General features: G+C 40.3%; 1 non-coding gene across 1 annotated transcript; it reads left to right on the top strand.

The window, feature by feature from the left end:
* The first annotated feature begins 8,520 nt into the window (after positions 1–8,520).
* Positions 8,521–8,595, top strand: Trnar-gcg (transfer RNA arginine (anticodon GCG)). Its single transcript has one exon. It is a non-coding gene; the product is annotated as a tRNA-Arg (tRNA).
* The last annotated feature ends 3,694 nt before the right edge of the window (positions 8,596–12,289 follow it).

Below are 12,289 nucleotides of genomic sequence, written 5' to 3'. Positions count from 1 at the left end.
ATTCATGTCACTTTAAAGGTACTGCCAAAAAGTTCATGGTCAGCCACGAGAGACGTGTATAACTAAAGCGCAATACCCGATCTCACAAATATATAAAAATAAAATAGTTATAATTGTAGTAGAGCTATGTATGATACGTCATTTTAAAGAGGAAACATGGCAGAATATAATACGCCAATAAAAAAAAATTCGATTTTTTAACCCAAAATCCGATTCCGTATCCCCTTAAAGTGCTGTGTCAAATTATTCGTGCAGTATTATATCTCCCATTTCTTCATCTAAATCCTCTTCCATTTCCACAATATTGCCGTCGAGTATGTCGCCCTTGTATAGACCCTCTATGTACTCCTTCCACCTTTCAGCTTTCCCTTCCTTGCGTAGAACTGTTTTTCGATTAGATGTCTTGCAGACATTTCTGTTCCTTTTGCCTGCTTCATTTACTGCATTTTTATGCTTTCTCCTGTCATCAATTACATTCAATATCTCTTCTGTTAGCCGAGGATTTGTACCAGCCCTCGTCTTTTTACCTACTAGATCCTCTGCTGCCTTCACTATTTCATCCCTCAAAGCTACCAATTCTTCTTCTACTGTATTTCCTTCCCCCATTCTTGTCAATAGTTCCCTAATGCTCTCTCTGAAACTCTCTACAACCTCTGGTACTTTCAGTTTATCCACGTCCCTCTCCGTAAGTACCAACCTTTTTGCAGTTTCTTCAATTTTAGTCTACAGTTCATAACCAATAAACTGTGGTCACAGTTCACACCTGCCCCTGGAAATATCTTACAGTTTAAAACCTGGTTCCTAAATATTTGTCTTACCATTATATAATATATCTGAAACCGACCAGTGTCTCCAGGCCTCTTCCACGTATACAACCTTCTTTTATGATTCTTAAACCTAGTGTCAGCTATGATTAAGTTATACTCTATACAATACTCTACCAGGCGGCTTCCTCTTTCATTACTTGCCCTCATTCCATATTCACCTACAACTTTTCCTTATCTTCGTTTTTATACTATCGCATTCCAGTCCCCCATGAGTATTAAAATTTCGTCTCCCTCCACTTTCCGAATAATCTCTTTTACCTCATCATACATTTTTTGAATCTCTTCGTCATTTGTGGATCTTGTGGACAAATAAACTTGTACTGTGGTAGACGTGGGCTTAGTGTCTGTCTTGGCCACAATAATGTGGTCACTATGCTGTTCGTAGTAGCTTACCCGCGCTGCAATTTTTTTTATCAATTACTAAACATACTCCAGCATTTCCCCTATTTGATTTTGTATTTGTAACCCTTTATTGACCTGACCAGAAGCCTTGTTCCTCCTGTCACCGAACTCACTAACTCCCACTAAAAGTAATTATAACCTATCCATTTCCCTTTTTAAATTTTCTACCCTACCTACCCGATTAAGGACCTGACACTCCACGGTCCGATCCGTAGGGGGCCAGTTTTGTTTCTCCCTGTATCTACGTCTTCCTGAGTAGTCCCCGCCCGGAGATCCGAATGGTGGTCTATTTTACCTCTGGAATATTTTACCCAAGAGAACGACATCGTCATTTAATCATACAGTGAAGCTGCTAGCCTTCGGGAAAAATGTCGCCTGTAGTTTCCCCTTGCTTTCAACCATTCGCAGTAGCAGCACAGCAAGGCCGTTTTGGTTAGTGTTACATCAGTCAATCATGCAGACTGTTGCGCCTGCAACTACTGAAAAGCCTGCTGCCCCTCTTCAGGAACTTCGCGTTTGTCTGTCCTCTAAACAGATATCCCTCCGTTGTGGTTGCACCTACCGCACGGCTATCTATATCGATGAGGCACGCAAGCCTCCCCACCAGTGGCAAGGTCCTTGGTTTGGGGGTGGGGGGTGGGGAGTGGGGGGGGGGATGCAATCGGACTATCAGATTGATGTTAGCTTGCACTTTCTTACCTTCGATTAATTCTTCAGTACTGTCCAACAGCTACCTGCAAAGCCGTCATCACACAGGCCGTGATATTTGACATGCAGTGCGCAGACTTGATCTCCAGCGTGCTACTGTATGCTAAGAAACGATCCAGCTTGTGAGTATTGTATGTCTGCCTCAATGTGGTACAAGAGACAGCAGTTTGCTCCAGTGGCAGTTTGCGGGTACAGGTGACGTGGGACAGCTACACAACACACTAGCGTTCGAATTGGATTAACGTAAACTAGCTGCGGTAGCCGCTCTCACACGAGACGAGACAGCTGACGTATCGGTGGACGTGGACGGAACACTAGAGCCACCTGCACGACACACAGTGGCCGCGTCACATATGACGTGCTTGTTAATGTGGTTTGCCTATGTACCTTGGCGCTTTGTGACTCCTGCCCTCTGCACCAGCTGCTGTCGTCTATATGTGGCTGGTAAATAACATAGTCCGCTCACAAAATGGACGGGCGTAAAACTGCTACGTTAGCTCTGTTAAAACCCACGTTTCCCCCTTGCCCACAAATTAGTGATATTGTTCTCATTTTAGTAAACACAAACAAAACCTTCAGTAATCATGGAAATGTTATAAAACAAAAGGGGAAGAACTATCCATGTCCTACAAGTAAAGCCATCAACTTAAAAAAATTCGATTACAATAATGTGCTACAAATTGACAATAGTCTTGCACATATGGTAAAAATTAAGTTATTCATTCTCAGTTTTTAGTACAAAACCCTAATATCATTCACACTTGACTATTATTCCTATTTAGTAGCAGTATCTTTATAACATGTGAAACCCAAGTCCCGATTCATGTAGTGTAAGTATTTTTGGCACTTAAATTGGCGTATCAATGCGCCACATACTTCTATTCTGTTAATAACGAAGTCCCAGAATCTTTTAAGAAACTCAGAGGTTAGTACAAAATTCTTGGATTTATTGAGACGCTAATTAGGTACGTAGCTCACACACTACTCTGTATCTGTATGTCTTTATTAAGTACAAAACTTTGAAATTCCGTAATATACGACTATGTATTGTATCTTACCAACTCCTAAAGTCTTTGATCGCTGAAAATTCTTTATCCACCAATAAGCCTTTCTTGTCATTTTATTACAACTTACCGCACCAATAACAACGCACCTGCGCCTGATCCTCAACGTTCTGCTGTTTTGAAATGAGATACATTTATAGTCAGTTATAAAATAAAATTTACCAAATATGGGCTTCAACTAAAATATTGTATGGCGTCTCCCAACTGTGTATTGAAAACAGAAAGATAGATGGCCTGAATGTGACGTATGTGGTGTTGTTCCAGTTCACTGGGTTACAATCGAAGGCCTCATCAGAATATAAAGCATGATTGGTACTGCTCTGCAACTTCAGAAACACTCCACGAGTTTCCTCCACGCTATGACGGTAATAGCTCAGCACGCTCAACGACGAATTTCGAAAGCAAACCCGGCTGCTTCAGTAATAGCCACGGCTGGGTGAGGTACTTTCCCAACAAATCCAGGTGGGCTCGTAGTGGGTCAAAATAAGCCCAATTTGGAATATTTGCGAAAGGATTACCAGTTCCGGAATTTGCCTCACAACCAATGGAAACCTCCCGATAACATTCACAGAAACTGGGGATGGGGACTGTTTTTCATTTATTCCATCCATGGTGCTGCTCGTGAAATCCGCAGCCATTCATGATTGTTGCTGAGTGACGTAACCAGATACAAATAAATACTTTTGAAGAGATTTACTTCAGTTCTGTAATCAGTTTCGAGATACCGTGATCATCTTCGAGTGCCTAACGTTTCTGATGTCATTAATGTTTTCATCAGTAGCATGTGTTCCGCTCCTGCACAGACAAATACTAATTGAATTTATAGACCACTTTGTATGTTGCTTCGATATTAAAACAAACAAATATGTCTGCATTTATTTACATACGCGGAATAGTTATACACACTTACAATTTCTAGTGGACAAAATATTGTTTTGTTATGGTCACTGTGGTTTCCCAAGGCGATGTATAAGCTGTTACAGCGCAAACAGCACACATATTTTAAATAAACCACTGTGTCACATGAACACTTCATGTCATGTGCTGTAAATTCGATGTTGTGTACACTGCAAAGAGCATCCACTAACCAAAAATATCATTCATATCCTATTGAACAAACATCCAAATCAACAAAGTATATGCCATGTGCAATATTTTAATAACAGGAAAATGATTACAAAATCATTATACTCTGAGGAATAACTTGTTATTTAAGAACTATGGAACAAACGTTTTTAGAGAGGTTTCATTTGCAACAATTGACAAATTTTATAGATATTGTTCAATAAAGGAAATTCATTTATTTATATAAGCTGGCCTGTTAATCTTTTATTTATATTCCCATAACGATATTCATTTGTTTACACTTTTGTTTACATCGGTATAAGTTTATCTAAAGCCAATTTAAACCTCATAAGAACGTTACCCACTATTTTTAAAGTGCCTTCCACTTCGTTTTGTATTCAGGTATGTTCGATAGACGATTTAGTGAGAATATCAATATGATTTACATCTAGGGTGAAGCTCGTAAGAGAGTTAGGGAAGCTTACAACTTAAACGAAGAATGGTATCCTGGAAAGGGACAGTTATCTGGAAGAAATTTTCAACGTTTTGCGAACTTATTCTCTGAATCGAGAGGTGTCGCTCAATGAAAATACAATGAAGTGCCTAAGAAGCTGGTACACCTGTCCAATATCGTTTACGGCTCCGCAAACACGCACAAGTGTCGCAACACGACGTGCCATACACTCTAAAACTGTCTGAAGTAATGCTAGAGGGAATTGGCATCCTGAATCCTGCAGGGCTGTCGCTAGATCCGTAAGAGTACGAGGGGGTGAAGATCACCTCTGATCAGCACGTTGTAAAACATCGCAGTTATGCTCAATAATGTCGAGAAAGTCTGGTGGCCAGCGCAAGTGTTTAAACTCAGAAGAGTGTTCCTGGAGCCACTCTGTAGCAATTCTGGACGTGTGCAGTCTCGTATTGTCCTGCTGAAGTACATCGGGATACACACTGGACATGAATGGATGCAGCTGATCAGACGGCTTGCTTACGTACATGTCACGTGTGAGAGTCGTATCCAGAGGTATCGAGGGTCCCACATCACTCCCAACTGCACACGCCCCTCACCTTTACAGAGCCTCCATCAGCTTGCAGTCCCCTGCTGACATGCAGAGTACATGGACTCATGAAGTTGTCTTCGTACCTGTACACGTCCATTTGCTCGATACGATTTGAAACGTGACTCGTCCGACCAGGCAACATGTTTCCAGTCATCAACAGATCAATGCCAGTGTTGACGGGCCCAGGCGAGGCGTAAATCTTTGTCTCGTACAGTCATGAAGTGTACGCGTGTGGGGTTTCGACTCCATAAGCCCATATCGATAATATATCATTGAATGGTTCTCATTCTGACCCTTGCTAATGGCCTAGCATTGATATCTGCAGAAATTTGCGGAAGGTTTCTGTCACGTTGAATGATTCTCTTCAGTAGTCGTTAGTCCCATTCTTGCAGGATCTTTTTTCGGCAACGGCGTTGTGGGAGGATGTTTTATTGGATTCCTGATATTCAAGGTACACTCGTGAAATGGTGGTACGGGAAAATCCCAACTTCATCACTACCTCGGAGATTCTGAGTCCCATCGCTCGTGTGCCGACTATAACACCACCTTAAAACTCACTTAAATTTTGATAAAAACTGCGCCAGACACTTTTTGTGCTATACAGGCGTTGTCGACCGCAGCACCATATTCTACCTGTTTACATATCGCTGTACTTGAACACGCATGCCTCTAACAGTTTCTTTGGCACTTCTTCTACGAAGAACAACAACTACGGGGGGAAATTCTAAAGCCGTTGAATTAGCTGCAGTTGCTGCTAATTCTCACATAAGTTCTCATCAGCTGGAATGTGATTCCCGATTTTCGCAAAGGAGTGTTCTTCGAATACCTAAGCGTAATAAATTCCATCCACAGCACATTAGTCTACATCTATCCCTTCATGAGGGTGATTTCAGAAGCGTGTTGAATTTTGCCAATGGGTCTATTACAAATTGAAAATGATACGTTTTCAAACATTTTATTTTCTGATGAGGCGACATTCATCAATCATGTTCAAGCGAACCAACATAATATACATTACTGGTCAGTGGAAAATTGTAGATGATTGCGGGAAACGGGAAGTTCAGCATCAAAGGCAGCGGTGCGTGAATGTTTAGTGTGCAACTGTAGGATTAAGTATCATGTGACCATACTTCAGATAAGAAAAGTTAATGGCCGGAAAGTGTTTTGAACAAGAACTTTCACCGTTGCTTGAAGATGTGCCCCATGTCGAACTGGGTGCCATGTGGTATCAACACGATTGTTATCAGTCTCATTATTCAACTATAGCTAGAGAAATACTAAATAGATATTATCCTGATCGATGGATAAGATATAGAAGCGCGTGACCTCTGACCTGCTTGCTCCCCTTATGTCACGTCTTCATACTATTAGTGCAATTCAAAGAGCATCCACTGAGCAAAAATATCACTGATTTCCTATTGAGCAAAGACCTAAATCAAACAAAGAAAGTACATGGCAGGTATAATACTTAAATAACACAAAAATAATTACAAAATTATCATACTCTGAGAATTAACTTGTTAGTTAAGGACTATGGGACAAACTGTTTCGCTTGGTTTCATTTGCAGCAATTGACAGTATAATTCTAGAAAATAAGAGAGAGAGAGAGAGAGAGAGAGAGAGAGAGAGAGAGAGAAATCATTACAAAGAGGATATATATCTGGGGTGAGGCATTCATGTTGTCGTGGCCATCTTGCTCCGAAGGGAAGGTGAAAATTTTCAGTATTCATAAAAGAGTGATCGAAATCGTCCTTAAATTGCCTGCCAATGTTCTTTTCAGGGAAATTTTCTTAAATGGGGTGGTGCATTTTCTTCTACCAGACTGGAAAAGGCACTGAATTTGGAGTATAAATCTTGTAGTACATTTATCCACTAAGGGTGGTTGATGGTGTGATATATTTTGTTGTTGTTTTCAATGCAGGAAATTCATTTGTTAACGTCAGCTGGTTTCTTGATCTTTTATTTTTATTCGCATAACGATACTCATTTACTTACTGGTTTGGTGACATCGATACGAGTTTATCCAGAGGTAACTGAAACCGATTAAGAACGTTACCTACTATTCTGAGTGCGCTCTACTTCGTTTTGTATTCGATAGGCGATTAATGAGGGCATCGATATGATTTATATTTATGGTGAAGCTCGTATGGGCGCTAGAATAACTTGCACGGAGAACGGTTAAGGGAAGCTGAGCGTAATAGGCAGTGGCGCTTGAATGTTTGGTATGGAATTCTAGGGTTAAGTATCATTGGACCATACTTCGGGGAAAATAAATATAATGGCCACATATATACAGAATGTTTTAGAAAATTTTTAGACCAAGAACTTCCACCTTTGCTTCAAGATGTGCCCCTTATGGAACGGGGTGCCATGTGGTATCAACACGATGGTTACCAATCCCATTACTCAGCTATAGATCGAGAAATACCAAACAGAGATTACCCTGATCGGTGGGTAAGATATAAATGAGCTTTCCCACTGTCCTTCTCGCTCCTCTGCCTCACGGCTCCAGACTTTTTCGTATGGGGATACATGAAGGACAAAGTGTATCGAGAAATTCCAACCTCACCAGAAAAACTATTTCAACGAAGTAGGAATGTCTGTGCAGGAATCAGCAAAGAAATGTTCGGATATGTTCAACTGCTTTTGAAGCGCGTTTTCGCAAATGCAGCAAAGTTAATGATCGTAACTTTGAGCATTTACTAAAATGAAATTGCTTGTAATGTGAGCATAAATTTTGGTTATAAAGTGTACTAGTATTATACGCATAGAGTGGAAGTGGATGTCACTAAAGTTAAAGTGTGTCAACACTATTTTCTGTCTTCTCACACCTGAAGGATAAAAGTAATGCAACATTTATACTCAAAATTGAAGGCCCTTCCCAATTTCGTAGAAGAAAATACATAATCCCATTTTTAAAAAAAGTAATGTGAACCTGAAAACGTATCGAGAATGGCATTTTAAGAAGGAGTTACGGTCACTATCTTATGTCCTCTTATAAATACTGAAAAACTTGTGTGAAAAGTTTTAGATTTTCTCCTTCGTTTCGGAACAACATAGCTTCGACATTATATATGCCTCATTCCCACTTATCTTGCTCATCAAAAATAACTTTTTTTCTGATACGTTAAATGAAAAATTGTTCATCCAATGGTTTTTAACATCATTGGAAATTTCCAGAATGACATTTTCACTCTGCAGCGGAGTGTGCGCTGATATGAAACTTCCTGGCAGATTAAAACTGTATGCCGGACCGAGACTCGAACTCGGGATCTTTGCATTTCGCGGGCAAGTGCTCTACCAACTGAGCTACCCAAGCGCGACTCACGCCCCGTCCTCATAGCTTTACTTCTGCCAGTACCTCGTCTCCTAGCTGTGAGGGCGGGGCGTGAGTCGTGCTTGGGTAGCTCAGTTGGTAGAGCACTTGCCTGCGAAATGCAAAGGTCCCGAGTTCGAGTCTCGGTCCGGCATACAGTTTTAATCTGCCAGGAAGTTTCATCATTGAAAATTTTTGAAATTTGTGGTAAGGTCTTATGGGACCAAGCTGCTGAGTTCATTAGTCCTTAAGATTACACACTACTTAATCTAACTTACACTATGGACAACACACACATCCATGCCCGTGGGCGGACCCGAACGTCCGACAGGACGCACGGACCGTGACAAGGCGTCCTTAGACCGCGCGGCTGCTTCATTGGGGTAGTTCTTGTTGGAAGGTATACGTTTTATGTATCCCCACAGATGTAGGAGATACGGAGTAGAGGTTAATTTTTTTAATGGAATGATGTACATTTTATTCTAAAATACACTCACCATCTCCAAGAGCTATTCAAAAATGTATCCGACTGGACTTTTAAGTAGTAGCTATCAACTGATAAATAATGCATAACTTCTATAATTTAAATATTACTACATAGCATTTTATTGACTAAATCATTTAACCTCTTCAATGAGAGTTCTAACATTTTACAAACTACCAATAAACTTCGAATGCAACTGTACGGCACTGTAGAGCAGTTACATCTTGTCATTGTACAGTACCGTAGTGCAAAACTTAGGACAATGCAGAGGTAAACAGAACGTTTACATCACACGCTCAAAATGGTGACCAATGGCATTCATACATAGGGTCACTCTGTGGATGAATGACATCCTATATCGTGCTACTTCTTCTGTGAGGACTGTACAAGCATCAATAATGCGTTGTTGTATGAACTGTGGTATTGTTGGAATGTTTTGGTACACAGCATCCTTGACTGCTCCACACAAAAAAAAAATCGAGCGGTGTAAGGTCCGGAAATGGTGCAGGCCAACTAAATGGCCAACCACGTCACATCCACCTACCGGGTATTTATGGTCCGGAATTAGTTCTCGTAGGGCGTTAAGTGTAAGGTATCCATAAAGCAGATACCACGTGACCATCCTATGATTTAGAGGTATGGCATCTAAGAGAACATGAAGAGTGTGTCTTAAAAATCGGGCGTACTGTCTGCCACTTTGGTAGACAGTTACCAAAGAAGGTCCAATGAAGATATCTCCAATAACTCCACACCAAACATTAATGTACCATGGACTTTGATGCTGTACCTGTCGGAGCATCGTGTATTGCTGATGGACCAATCAGGTATATTTCTCATATTGACAATTCCTTTGTTGAAGAATGACGCCTCGTCCGTAGAAAGAATATCCGAGAAGAATTTATGATTAGACAGAAGTTGCTACAGAGCCCACTCACAAAATTGACCCCTGTTACGGAGGTCACTTCCATGAAGTTCTTGATGTAAATGAACATAGTAAGGATATAATTTATAAAGTTGCAGAACGCATAATGCACTTGTTTCCGAGACACCATCTTCATGTTGAATTCGTCATATGCTGCCTTGAGGATTCACGACTACGGCAATGAGCGCAGCGAAATCAGCAGCTTCGTCTGTTCGTGTTTTACGACGATTTATAGGATCCGCAATTATACTTCCTGTTTCAAGTAAACGAGATATGAGCAAACATCCAGCTACAAGCAGTGGCTTGTCAGAGAATCGCCTGCTGTACAGTAATTGTTCATAAACAGAATTTCGTCCGCCTACAGCAAATTATAGTACAGGCATGTGTAGTAGAGTACTAGATAGACATAATAAAATAATAATCATATTGTTACCTAACAGTACTGAATATAAAAAAGCGAGTTACTAAATTATTTCATGTCACCGTTCTTTCTCCGTGGATCAGAAGCATTTCTTCCTTATCGTTGTACGTGTACATCATACATCTTAAAACAACAAAAATTTTATTCGCGATGTATACTACAGCCGTGCCGCATTAGGTTACTCTGCTACTGGTAAGAGGTGTACTGTATGCTAAAGCAACCAATGAGGGGGGGGGGGGGGGAGGGAGGTACAGGAGTACCTGTGTTTACATCAGTCGGAAATCATAACCAAGAACGGCACCACAGTCACGCCACTACGCTTGATATGTGATGTGTACATTCAAGTCAGTAAACATCTCGGTTTCCCCACAAACTGTGTACCCTTTGTCGTTTGAACATCTACTTTTTTTTTTACAAATATGGCACCGCGTGATATAAATTTTTGAATAGCTCTTGGAGAGGCTAAGTATGTTCTGGAATGAAATGTACGTACATGATACACTTTAAAAGATCTAACCTCTATCCCGTATCTCCTACATCTGTGGGGATACATAAACAGTATACCCTCAGCAAGAACTACCAAATGATGTTAACAAATACTGGTTGAAACAATTTTTCATCAGAAAAAGTTATTTTAGGTGAGCAAACCCTATATATAGGGTGTCTCATATATCTTGCTATATATATATATATATATATATATATATATATATATATATATATATATATATATATGTGTGTGTGTGTGTGTGTGTGTGTGTGTGTGTGTGTGTGACCTTTTATGATCACTGAGGGCAATATCAATGTAATAGGTGGATATGATCACTACAGTGTATAAGGTAGTTGGCGGCAATATCAATGTAATAGGTGGAGGGTGTTAAGAGGACACATCTGCTCAGTATTAGAGATTTTATACTAACATCGTAAATTACTTCAAATATAAATATATGCAAGTTATTTTTAGTATGTTTTCGGTAATGTTAAAAATTTAATTATATGTTACGAAACTATTAGGGGCGTCTACTTAGTGTGTTGAGTTTTATTTATGTTCTTTTTATTCTATGGTGGTTGGTAGGAAGTTATGTAGCACAGGTGTTTTTCTATTGCGGTGAAGACATTGTTGATGACATTCCTGACTGTTGGAGATCTTTGTTATTTTTAACTTATGGGAGTAGTTCAACGATATTCTGCATAAATTATTTGTTGGCTATCTCCAATAGCTCATTTACAACCTATATGAACTGAGAATATGAATATCTGTTCTTAGTTCTTCTTGGAGATCTATTTCCTTGCCTTCTTTAGTGGTATGTAATATGTCTTTAATACTGGAAAGAAGGATTCCATGTTGGTCTGAGGGTGTGAAAACTGCACATTAACTTAAATTCTGTAATCCAGAGGCATTGATTGGTTTTTGGTATCTTATAGTAAAGATTCTGCTGACCTGCGCAAAATACAGGCTAGTGCATTTGTCAAAAACCATACCGTGTATTCCTAACTTTTTAAGTCCTATGGTGGTGGTTTTGGTATTGAGTAAAATGTTTCCCCGCAAAGTGTTATTTGTGCGGACACCTATGTGAACTACTGTCCTTTGGAGAAAACGTGGGATGTGATTGTTGCTAGGACGGCCATGAGTGGAAATATTTTCTTATGCAGAACCAGTATCTTTGCCACTTTAAGAGGAGCTTCTCGTCGGTTATCCAAAATCAAGTCGTGGAATTGCTCAGTGTTTGCATCAGTTGTGGCTATAACTTGACATCCTACTCTCCCCTCGTCCTTCACGCTTGTTCGGTCGCTTTTGACTGTCCGGTCCTGCCATAAACTCTTCCCCATAGGACAACATTGCCTAATATGGATTTCAATTCCGGGTAGTAAAGAAAACGTAGCACAGAATGCTGTTTTTCGTTGGTGCAAACTGAGAGTGGCGTGGCCATGTTTATTTGGTGATACCAGCAATTTCGCTCATGCAACATCGTCGAAACCCACCACAACCGATACGAACAGTGGAGTCTATTGGCTAGTGGC

The sequence above is a fragment of the Schistocerca serialis genome, chromosome 9, assembly GCF_023864345.2.
Source record: "Schistocerca serialis cubense isolate TAMUIC-IGC-003099 chromosome 9, iqSchSeri2.2, whole genome shotgun sequence".
Taxonomy (NCBI): domain Eukaryota; kingdom Metazoa; phylum Arthropoda; class Insecta; order Orthoptera; family Acrididae; genus Schistocerca; species Schistocerca serialis.
This window is presented reverse-complemented; position numbering and strand designations above follow the sequence as displayed.